Raw genomic sequence first — 11,719 nt, forward strand, 5'->3', positions numbered from 1 at the left:
TAATTTATTTTTATTGCATATATGTGTGTGTGTGTGTGTTTTGCCTGCCTCTGTGTAAGTGCAGCACATGCATGCAATGTTTGTGGTGGCCAGAAAAGAACACAGAATCTTCTGGAACTGGAATTAGGGACAGTTATAAGCAGTCGTGTGAGTGCTGAGACCCAAACCCAGGTCCTCTGTAAGATCAGCCAGTGCTCTTTGCTGCAGAGCCGTCTCTTCAGCCCAGGACACTGATGTTTTTGATTCCAGCACAAATTGACATATTTCAACACCTAAAGAGCACATCTTGTTCTTGAACTCCAGCTTGTTACCTCCTTAATGAATAATTTCTTTGCTCTCCATGTGAAAATATGTTTTTTGATCTAAGGAGGGATTGGGGTAGACATGTGTGTTCAGTCTGTGGTTCTGTATTTCCATTCTGGCTTTACCCAACTCTCACCTCAAAACTGGCTCCCATTCTATACCCACACTCAGCCCCACTGGCCCCTCAGACTCTTCCACACTTATAGAACACTTACTTTGTGTCAGTCCTTGTTCTTTAAATATTTTACATCAATTAATGGTTTTAATCTTACAACATTCTTGTGAGTAAACTCATTTTACAGGTGAGGAAGCTCAACTTTACACAACTGATAAACAATACAGTTGGGTTCCAAATTCAGGTTACATGGCATTCTGTCAACTCCAATATACTATATGAGACAAGTAGATAAGAACTAAAATCTTATAATCTTCTCTGGACTTATTCTAATTAAAAAAAACCCTCTTACTGTAATATTTATATAGTGCTTCACAGTTCAAAATAATTTTAGCTCCATGATCTCACTTGTTCCTGTGATCTTAGTATGATAGTGGGTGAATAGGAGAAAACAGGCTAACAATACACAGGAGACAGTGAATGGTAGAATCAGTTTTTGAATATGGCTCTTTGGGTGTGTTCTTTCTATCAACTCCATTAGTCTATTTCCAGTGTTCAACAAAATAAGATATTTATGAATTGTGGACATTCTGATGGATATGGGACCTGAACAAGATTCCGAATTCCAGAAAGTTCTTAGACTTAGGGAAGATTAAAAAAATGAGAAAATAGGGAGTAAAAGAAAAAAATAACAGAAGAGAAGTGAAAAATGATTACTGATAGATATACTATGATGGGAAAAATAAAAAGACTTGGTACTGTTTTAGGTACTGATAAAACAGCAAAACTTAGAAGCAAATTTGGCTCTACAGTTTCAAATATGAAACCAGGGCAACAATGTCATCATCAGAAACATAGATAAAAAGGAAATGTTTTGACACAACAACAGTGAACTTGACTACAATGATCACGAATATCAGTTGACAGTTGGATATACAGCTGGAAACATATATCTGAAGAAAGGTAAGACCTGAAGATGGACATCCACTTACAAATGAAATTCTATGGGCTCGCAACACAGGAGGCAAAAGCAGGAGGATCAGGATTTCAAGGCCATTGTTTGCCTACATATCAAGTTCAAGGCTAGCCTGGGATACATGAGACCCTGACTTAACAAACAAAACAAAATCTTCAGGCTGATGACAAGTCACAGGCAGAGGGAAAAACGGTTATGGGCTAAATATTGAACCAATAGGGGAAGTCCACATGTAGTGGAGAAGAATAAAGGGAGACAAAAAGGAAAGTAGCAGAAAATAAATGGATGAATAGTACACAGAAATGAACAACAAGGAAGGGGAAAACTCAAGAAACAGGAGCTGATCATAAGTGTCACAAACAGTGAAAAAGACACATAATGAAAAGTTGGAAAAGGATTCTTCACTATATGTACCACAGTTTTCATTAATTACTTGTGTAAATTACACCTTTCCTAACTAGATTGGAGATACATAAAGGAAGACCCAAGTGTCCCCTACCATAATTCCAGTGTCCAGCAGTGTCTGATGTGCAGTTGTCACTAAATAAATGTTTAATTAATGAATAAACAAAAATATAATTAAATCATACAGTAGCACTATATATAGGTGATGCTTGGAAGTGCAGTGTCAAGAAAATGATCAAGATAAGATTCCATGCCATAGAATTTAAAAGAAAATAAAATCTTAAAGAAGAAAGTGAGGCCATGGGGGGTGTATTAACTATTTCTTAGTGAAATAACTTTTTATTGAAGGACAAGAGAAAGCACATGAAGTGAATGACCTTTGCTAATATATTCTATATTTTCCACTTAAAAATATTTTATTCTTATTTTATGTGTATGAGTGTATTGTCAACTGTCAACTGATATTCATGATTATTGAAGCCAAGTTCACTGTCTTTCAAAAGTGGCAAATGTGGGGTTGGAGAGTTGGCTCAGCAGCTAAGAGCACTATCTGACTATCTGCTCTTGCAGAGGACCTGAGTTCAATTCCCAGCACCCACATGGTGGCTAACAACTATCTGTAACTCCAGTTCCAGGGGAATCTGATGTCCTCTTCAGACCTCTGTGGGCATTGCAGAACACAAGTGCTCTTAATTGCTCTTAACAACACTCCAGTCCCATATTTGCCACTTTAAAAATCATGCTAGGCAAGTGCTGTACCAGCGACTATATCCTTAGCCTTTATTTTACTTTTTATCTTGAGACAGGTACTCACTAAATTGTACAGACTGTCTTTGTACTCACTCTCTCATCTAACCTGTCTTAAGCTTGTAATCCTCTTGCCACAGCCGCCTAACTGGCTAAGGTTATAGACTTGTGCCCCCAGGTTTGGCTGCATTTTGTTTCTCTAAGACCCCTCCCTCTATCAGATGATCTTTTAGAACCTAAGGTGTCCACTACAGTTGATAAATTTGCAAGGCACAGAAGCAGTGGGGTCCATGTGGTTTACTGATGTGTTCAGTGGAATCAGGCCCGTGGGCTAATCATTCAGGAACAAGAGAAAACATAATCAGAAGATATGAGGGGAGCAGAGATCAAAGGAAACAAAACTACCCACAGAAAGAAACTACTAGGAGTGAGGCCAGACTGAAGAGAAGTAAAAGAGTTCTATAAAATCATCTAAAATGTGTGAATATGTGTGGGAAGAAGGTGATGAGAGAGGGAGAGCACACACAAGCAACATATGGAATGTACAAAAGATGATTACAGTTACATCTAAAATAGAAACTACTAAAGATGATTAACCAAGTGTTTACACATGCTGGCAAAGCAGTCATAACATACGCCATTGTATAATAAAGTTAGGTTAAATAAACTGCTCATTTCCCATAGTTTAAAGCTCTATTTCTCTTCCATTCTCTTCATATATCAAATAATTATAAGCAGTTTCAACAAAAGTACTAAATGTACTCCAAGGCACAAACTAGTAGAAACCTAATAATTTTAATCATTAAACAAATTAGTATATGCACTGACATTGGGATCTACTTAAGGGTTTCACTATGGTCCTATAAAAATGCCTAATACACTTAAGTCAGAATATGAACTGAAACAGTTATGCATTAAATCTGTTGCCTAATTAGCATATAAATAAATATTTTTGGTCTTGAGACAAGGTCTCCCTGTAGCCCCAGCTGGCCTGGAACTCACTATGTAGACCAGGCTGACCTTGAACTCAGAGATCCGCCTGCCTCTGCCTCCCGAGTGCTGGGATTAAAGGTCTGCGCCACCACGCCCGGCTCATAAATAAATTATTTTAAAATGAAAAATCCATAGTTCTTTAAGACCTTAAATGAAGTATTTTACATGCATTTACACATAAGAAGTATTTTCTACTCACTAGTTTGAATGTTTGAAATACGTAACTCCTGTTTTCTACAAGTATACAGTTTGATATATCTTACTGAAAAAATATTCTTTGGGCAGGGTGTGGTGGGTCCTGCACATCTGTAATCTCAGCACTCAGCTGTATAGTAGGAGGATTTCCACAAATTTGAGGCTATCCTGGGCTACATAGCACCTAACAGACCACTCAGAGCTACATAGTGAAATTCTATCTCAAAAAATCTAATACAGGTATTCCACTTAAATGACTAAACCAATGTATATTGAAGAAGAATAAAAATCTCTATATGTCTTTCCATATTCACAGTCAATCTCATTTTCTTTTGCTATTAAAATATTATATTTGTGTTGAAATTATAGCAGGGTTTTTATTTACTAATGTATTCACTGAATGTATATCCATATTAGATTTCTATCTACATTAAGAATGGAGCTCAGACAGGAATGATGGCTCATTCCTTTAGTCTCAACACTTAGAAGACAGAGGCAGGAGGTTTTCCATGAGACTGAGGCCAGCCTGAATGCCCAGAGAGTTCCAGGTCCTGGCTACAAGTGTGAGACCCTGTCTCAAAGAAAAAGAAAATAAGAAGAAAAGAAAAGAAAAAAGAAAAGAAAAACAATAAGAATGGAGTTGAATGTAAATATAATTGCAACATCTGAGATTTCTAAGAAATGAAAGAAATTCAGAGCAAGAGGATTTTTATCTTATACATAGAAGTGTGAGAAGTTTTTGGCAAAATTATCGGTTCCTTTGCTATGAACTTAATTTCCTTATGTCATGAGAATATCTACTTGCTTGAGACACTCATTTTTCAATGGGAGCTACCACAGCATTTCACTTTAAAGATTAAATTAAGTGCCAACAACAAGAAAACACTTGTATTTCTGAATCTAGTCTGTCAAACAAATAGTGGCTTAATGGTCAAAATGCCCATTCTGCGTATATTTCTCCCTTTCTCATTTTATAGTGAAATCCAATATCAAGTGGTAGAGAATCATTTTTGTTCTGGCCAATGAACTTTTCTCCACTTCAAACAAAGACAAAATACAAAAAAAAAAAAAAAAAAAAAAAAAAAAAAAAAAAACAATAAGAAAGCAGATATCAGACTAGAGATCCCTGAGCACATGAGTCTTACCTCAGTCTGAAGGTTAGAATGATTTGGTAGGCTCGGGTTTCTCTCAGACTGACAAACCGTAAAATCATGGACTACTTGACCCTCAGGAAGTGCTAAGAGCAGGAACTTGAAAAACCAGCCTCTCATGTTCCCATAATATATTTACACTTTAAACACACCCAGTAACACACAGTAATGTTTATCTGTAGTAGACAGCTATTCCAAGAAGCAGGCAGCGTCTGCAGAGCTGAACTAGGATAAGGAGGGGAAAGGTAATCAGCTTCATTGTGTAAACCACATTTCAGAAGATCTTGGCATGACATTCTTTTTCTACCAATATTTTGAAGGTTATTAATTCTTTTAATATTCTTTTCTACCCAGGAAAAACACTGTTCTTACAGAACTTGGGGAAGAAAGCAATAACAATGTGTCCGGTACTGTTTTACATGCTTTACCTGCCTCATCTCCTGCCTACAGTTCCTCCAAATTATTGGGCATATGGGAATATTATTACCCATATATTTCTGATGAACAAAAAGCAGTTTTCCCAGCCGCCCTATGAGTAAGTGGTAGGACCAGATGTTAAGCACTAGAGTCTGTGTACTTATCCATGACTGTACCCTGAGCAATGAGTAAGAGTTCCTTAGTACTTGTACTGAGATGAATAAAAGAGGGAGGAGTTCACCTTTCCCTGTGGAACTGGGCATATGCTAAGTATTTTTCAAACATTATCAAAATCACTGTTAGTATTAAGGATGAATTCTTTAAGTTTATATTGTAAACATTCCTTTGGATGTTAGGTTTCTTTCCTGTTACTAAGCAAAGCCATTGGAAAAAAAAGGCAATTTGACTCCCTAATTAACATCTATTGAACTTTCTGACTGTCCTGGCTGACTTGAGCAAAAGGACTCTCTGTCAAAGCGTCAGTTGGATTCCCCTTATGTGACCACCCCAGCCCTCCACAGGCACCTTGAGAAAACTATAGAATAACTGCAGCTGATTGTAGTGGCTCCTGAAGGCATAGCTTCAGCCAGGGCTATTTTGAACAGTGCTGCCACGCTTTGAGTTATCACTTCCATGAACTCTAGATGGCCCCACAAGGTTTCTACTTTGGCTAGAGGAGCACTACTTCCCCTGAGGGTCTAGCACAGTGCTAAGAGGCAAGGCTGGGATTGATCCAAAACACAAGTCTCAATGACTGTGTTGCTAAAAGGCAAGATTGGCCTAAACAAATGGCTGTAATTGGTCAAAAAATAAGTGGTTGTGATTGGTCTAAATGAATACTCCTTCTCAGGTTATATACGCTGCTGCTCAGGCTGGCTCAGTAGTCAGATGGGAGACACTCTCCTGAGCTGCAGCATTAAGCTGGATACAAAGTTTCTCTCAAATGGCAATACACTCAGATACATAAAATAATAAAATTATTTTTAAAAAAGAAAGCTAGCTGAGAGCAAGAAAGCAAGGATCCGTTTGTTCTCTCTGCCTCAGACTGTGGATATGCTGTGTAAGCTCCTGCTTTCCCGTCCCCACAATAATGGGCTGAAACCTTGAATTATAAGCTAAATAACTCCCTTCCTTGCCTAACTTGCTTTTTTTCAGGATGTTTGTCACAGCAACAGAAATGAAGTTAGAACACACTTGGGAGTTTCTACGTGTGGCTTGTTTTACTTAACGTGCTGAACTTCAGTACTATCCACATTTCTGCAAATGATATAGTCTCCTTCTTCATGGCTGAATAAACTCCATTGCTATATATACAGCACATTTCTTTACCCACTTATCTGTTAATGGGCACTGAGGCTGGTTCCATTTCTTAGCATGGCTGGATCATATGATACTTCTGATTTTAGTTTTAGTAGTAACATCCATAATGATTTCCGTAGTGTCTAGATAAGTTAACCTTCCCATCAGCAGGGTATGAGGGTCCCTTTTCCCAGCATCCTCTATAGCATTTTTGTTGCATTTTTTCTCAATGATAGCCATTCTCACTGGACTGAGTTAAAGTCTCAAGGTTATTTATTTTGCATTTCCTGATAGCTAAGGATGTTGAACATTTTTTTTTCAAATTTGCATTGGCTATTTGTATTTCTTCTTTTACAAACTGCCTGTTCAGTTAATTGTCCATTCACTGAGTTTCTTTTTGCCACTATCAGTAATGTGGGCTGAACTAGTAATACAGGAAAGAAGGAACAGTGACAGCAGAACGGCAGAGGCAGAGCTAGAGACAGCAACAGCTGAGTTGAAGAAGCAGCAGCTGAACCTTTACTGAGTGGCCAGGGCAGGAAGAAGAAAGTTGTTGGAAGAAGAGAGTCGAGAGAGGCCAGAGAGCTGAGGCAAAAGAGGTATATAAAAGTCTGGTTAGGAGCCAGAAAAAAAAAATTTATTGGCCTTCCTCCCCAGAAGAATTCCAGAGAAGTGTCAAGATTTCAGGGTCAAGAGTCTCAGACTCCAGGCTGAGAGTTTTAACACTGACTACTGCCGATGGATGAGGGTCCAGATAGCCAGCACCTACAAGAGTACTGGAACACTAGAAGCTACTGCTGGCTATGGCTACCACCTGCCTACTGCCACAACATACTGCTGACGAAAGACAGGAAGGAAATGAAAGTTTCCAGAGACCAGCAGTTGAAGGGCTTTTCTTTACCTACCTTTGATTTCCATCTGTGCAGAGCAAAATAATTGTCAAGAACATTATAGATGACAGTAATATACTGCATCTTGAGAGGAAGAAACTGAAATTTTGGGAGATATTTCCCCAAGATGATTTTTTTTATATTACCATAAATAATTTCCTTTTGAGTTGTAGCAGCGGATCCTAAAAATGGGGTACTAGGAAACTGAAAAGATAAGTCAACCTTAAAGTTCAGGAAAAATCATCATTCCTAACGTGGGTCAACTGGTAATATCTCTTTTCCTCTTTCTACTCTATAATAGATAATTTCTGGTCAGTCTCAGGTAGTCTGAACTTATGAATATACAGTCAAAAGACTCCTGACAAACTTCTAAATGGACTTCTGAAGACCGTGCTTTGAGTATCTCACTCTTCTCTGATACCCCTTCTTACAAATTCCACCTTCTTCTTGTCTATTGAGCTCTTATTTCTGCTCCTCAGTTCAGGAGGGTCCCTGAGAACTGTCTGGAATGCAGCTTACAGTGCCATTGTAAAGTTTTCTCTAATAAAGCTCTGGGCGATAGTTGAGCTACCTTGTAAGTGTAGGTTTCTTCTATGTCTGAATCACTGCATTGTTCTGCCTAGTGTACAATGCCTACAGGTACCTTGTTTATTTATATATTTTTGCATTTTGTAATCATCTACAATAGAGGTGCTGGTCTAGTACCAGTTACCACCATGGTAGTCATACCACGGTAGTCAGAGTAAAAGTCTCTTAAGGTAATCCATATTTTTTTTAACAGAATTAGTGTCTATCCTTATGCAGTCTTTTAGAATTTTAACTTCTCTAAAAACTTAGCCATATGATTTATGTGTCAAGAAGGAGTTGGGGACCCATATGAAAGGGAACTGAGAGAAAAATTACTTAGCTGCTGCATCATTTAAAAAAAATTACATTTACTGTGTGTGTGTGTGTGTGTGTGTGCATGTGTGTATGTGTGCGTGTATATCCATCAAGTTATCTTTCCAGCCTGCTGTTGCATCTTCATCCTTAGCAAAGGTCTTAGTTTCATTCCTCTTAGATCAGAGTCTGAGACAAAGATTCAGAAGGAAGTTGTTCATTTGGGAAGTGTATGTAACAAATTATCACAATTTGATGGCTTAAACCAATACACATTTATATGTTATTCTGATAGCTGATGCCGGATAACATCTTTCTTTCTTTTTTAAATATTTTTTTATTATTTTTGTTTTATGTGTATGAATGTATTTCCTGCATGTAGGTAGGTGTACTCATATCATGCAGTGTCCGTGGAGGTCAGAAGAAGGTGTCAGATCACCTGGTACTGGAGTTTCAGATGGTTGTTAGTGCCATGTGGGTGCTAGGAATTGAACCTGGGTCCTCTGCAAGAGCAGCCAGTTCTCTTAACTGCTAAGCCATCTCTCCAGCCCCCATGAAATCATTTTCAGTGTGCCAAAGTCTCTATGCTATCAGGGTCACACCCCCTCCACAGGCCCTCCTGGAGAATCTGTTTCTTTGCTTTTACCGTTGTTAGAATAGCATTGATGTTGTCTCTTCTCTTAAAGGGCCTTTCTCTATGGTTAAGACCAGTTACACAGTATCTGTTATTTCATCAGTCACTGTTTTTTCATCACTGTGACAAAATAATGAAATAAAATACTTAAGAGAGGAAGAATTTATTTTGGTTTATGGTATCTGAGGTTTTAGTCCATGGTTGTTTAGTGCCATTGTTTCTAGGCCTGAGGGAAAGCAGAACATCATGGTGTGGAGCTCATGTAGATCTGTTCATTTCATGGTGTATAGAAAAACCAGGAGGCAGAGGAAGAAATACGGAAGGTTCATGGATATAATATGGCTTTCAAATGCAGGCCCATTTTCTTCCAACTAAGGCCTTACCTCCTAATAGCCCATTGTCTATGAACTCATTAATGGGTTAATAAATTGATGGGTTTAATGCCATCATGATCCAATCACTTCTCATTAGTGCCAGGAGCTAAGGATCAGTGTATAAATCTCTTGCAGAGGACACCATATCTAAATCTTGACAGTCACATTTTCTTCTTCATTAAATCTGCCCTGTTCTACCTCCCTCATACAAGTACATCCATGCTTGCATTTGTGTCTCATCCATATAATCCAGGATAATCTCCTCACCTCAGAATCTTTTGTTTAATCACATATGAATGGTTCTTTCGACACAGAAGATAGTGTTAACACATTCAGAAATTAGAACATGATTTGGGGGGCCATTATCCAGCCTAGCAAAATTCACTTTGGTCCACTGAAATTAATGTTCTTTCCATGTATAAAACACATCTGACTCAATCTACCAATCCTTAAAAAAAATAACGGTTTGGTTCTGGTGAAGAGGTTTAGCAGGGAAAGCTACTTGCTAACAAACATGACTACCGAAGTTCTATCCCTAGGACCAAAATGGTGGGAGAGACTTTACTACTACCAATTGTCTTCTAACTTCTAAATGCATGCCATGGTATACACACACAAAAAAAATTAATAAAAATTAAAACAAAAAAACCAATACTTTTAAAAAATGTGGTTTGTTTTACTTCAAAAAGAGAATAAATGGAGTCAGTGGCCTCCAGAAATTCTGAAGCATCAACATCAAGTTCTATTAGATGTCAAGGTCCCACAATAATGGTGTATGGCTCGAAGCTCTATTTTCTGGGCCTGTGGTTCAACCCATTTGGACAGAGGCTTCCCCCTAGGGCCTGTTGCTCAGAGCTCGCAGCATACTTCAGCATTCTCAACCAATATTTTTGTATCTATTCCTATGAAATGTTATAAAATCTGGTTGCCTTATGAGTAAAACAAAGAAATATTTTAACTTATATTGTCAGACATTATGATATAAGCTTTTAATCCTAGCACACAGTTGGTTGAGGCAGGAGGATCACCATTTCAAGAGCAGTCTATGTATAACAAGACCCTACCTTTATAAAGTGAACAGAGACCTAAAAAGTACATCTTAAAAACATGTTCATTTCATACAGGTATGAGTGCTATGATTTAGCCTTGTTCTATAAAAGGTCAAAACGAAATTCTCAATACAGTCACCTATCAGAGCCAGGCAACTTTCAATGATAGAAAAGTATACTTCGTGTGTGGTTCAAGCTCATGTACACCTTTTCTTGACCCTTAAAGCTGACTCCAAGTCAGCAACAGAATATTGTCCATTGCCCCCTATGCCCCACCACCTGCACTACTTGGAACCTTGTGGACCCCCAAATCTGAGAGCTTTCCCACACCTCCCTGAGCTCTGCCATCTCAGATCTCAGATGATCTCAGGTTACTAGAATCCTTGCACCCCAAGACACGCACTCCAGCCTGACCTATCAGCCAACCTATTCACCTAGCAACCACCCAGTCTACCCTGCTTGCTTCAGAACCATGAGGAATCAACACTGGAACCTCAGCTCAAAACTTGCACTCATTTCTGGCTTAACTGAGACTACTTCTTACACCCCATTTGCACATCAATGTAAAGTGGTCCCAATACTGAACACCAACACTATTCAGCTGCACTATAACCACAGAAGTTAGGGAAATAGCAAACCAAGGTACAAATAACCACTCAACAAATATAAGATCACCTACTCACCAAGAAACACCACCAACAACAAAGTCCAGATGCCTAGGTTTCATCAAAATACACAAACAACATGAATAACAAAGATAATATGTTTACTACAGAAATTAACGGTCCTTAAAGTTTCTTGAGAAAGGCAATCTAGCAGATGCAGAAGACAATGATTTCAAAATAGCAATTATAAATATGTTCAAGGATTACAAAGAGGATATGAATAAAAGACTGAATGAAGACCATGAAAACACAAATGAATAAAATAACTAAAACAATTCAAAACATGAAATTAGAATTAAATAAAGAAATAGAATATCTGAAGACAAGCCAAACTGAAATAAAATTTGAAATAAAAAACTAAGGAACTCAAACAAAAAGCTTAGAAGAAAGACGCAAAAAGAAAGTGGAGGAAATGGTACCGAGAATATCTGATCTTGAAGACAAACTTAGGGAAATGGATTGTTTAATCAAAGAAAATGTCAAATCTAAAATAACCCAGGAATGGAATAGACAAGACATCCATGACACTATACAAAGACCAAACATACAGATCATAGATATAGAAGCAGGATAAGAAATCCAGGTTAAAAACTCAGAAAATATTTTTAATAAAATCACAAAAGAAAA

Source organism: Nannospalax galili, unplaced genomic scaffold (genome assembly GCF_000622305.1).
Source record: "Nannospalax galili isolate Female #2095 unplaced genomic scaffold, S.galili_v1.0 scaffold556, whole genome shotgun sequence".
Taxonomy (NCBI): Eukaryota; Metazoa; Chordata; class Mammalia; order Rodentia; family Spalacidae; genus Nannospalax; species Nannospalax galili.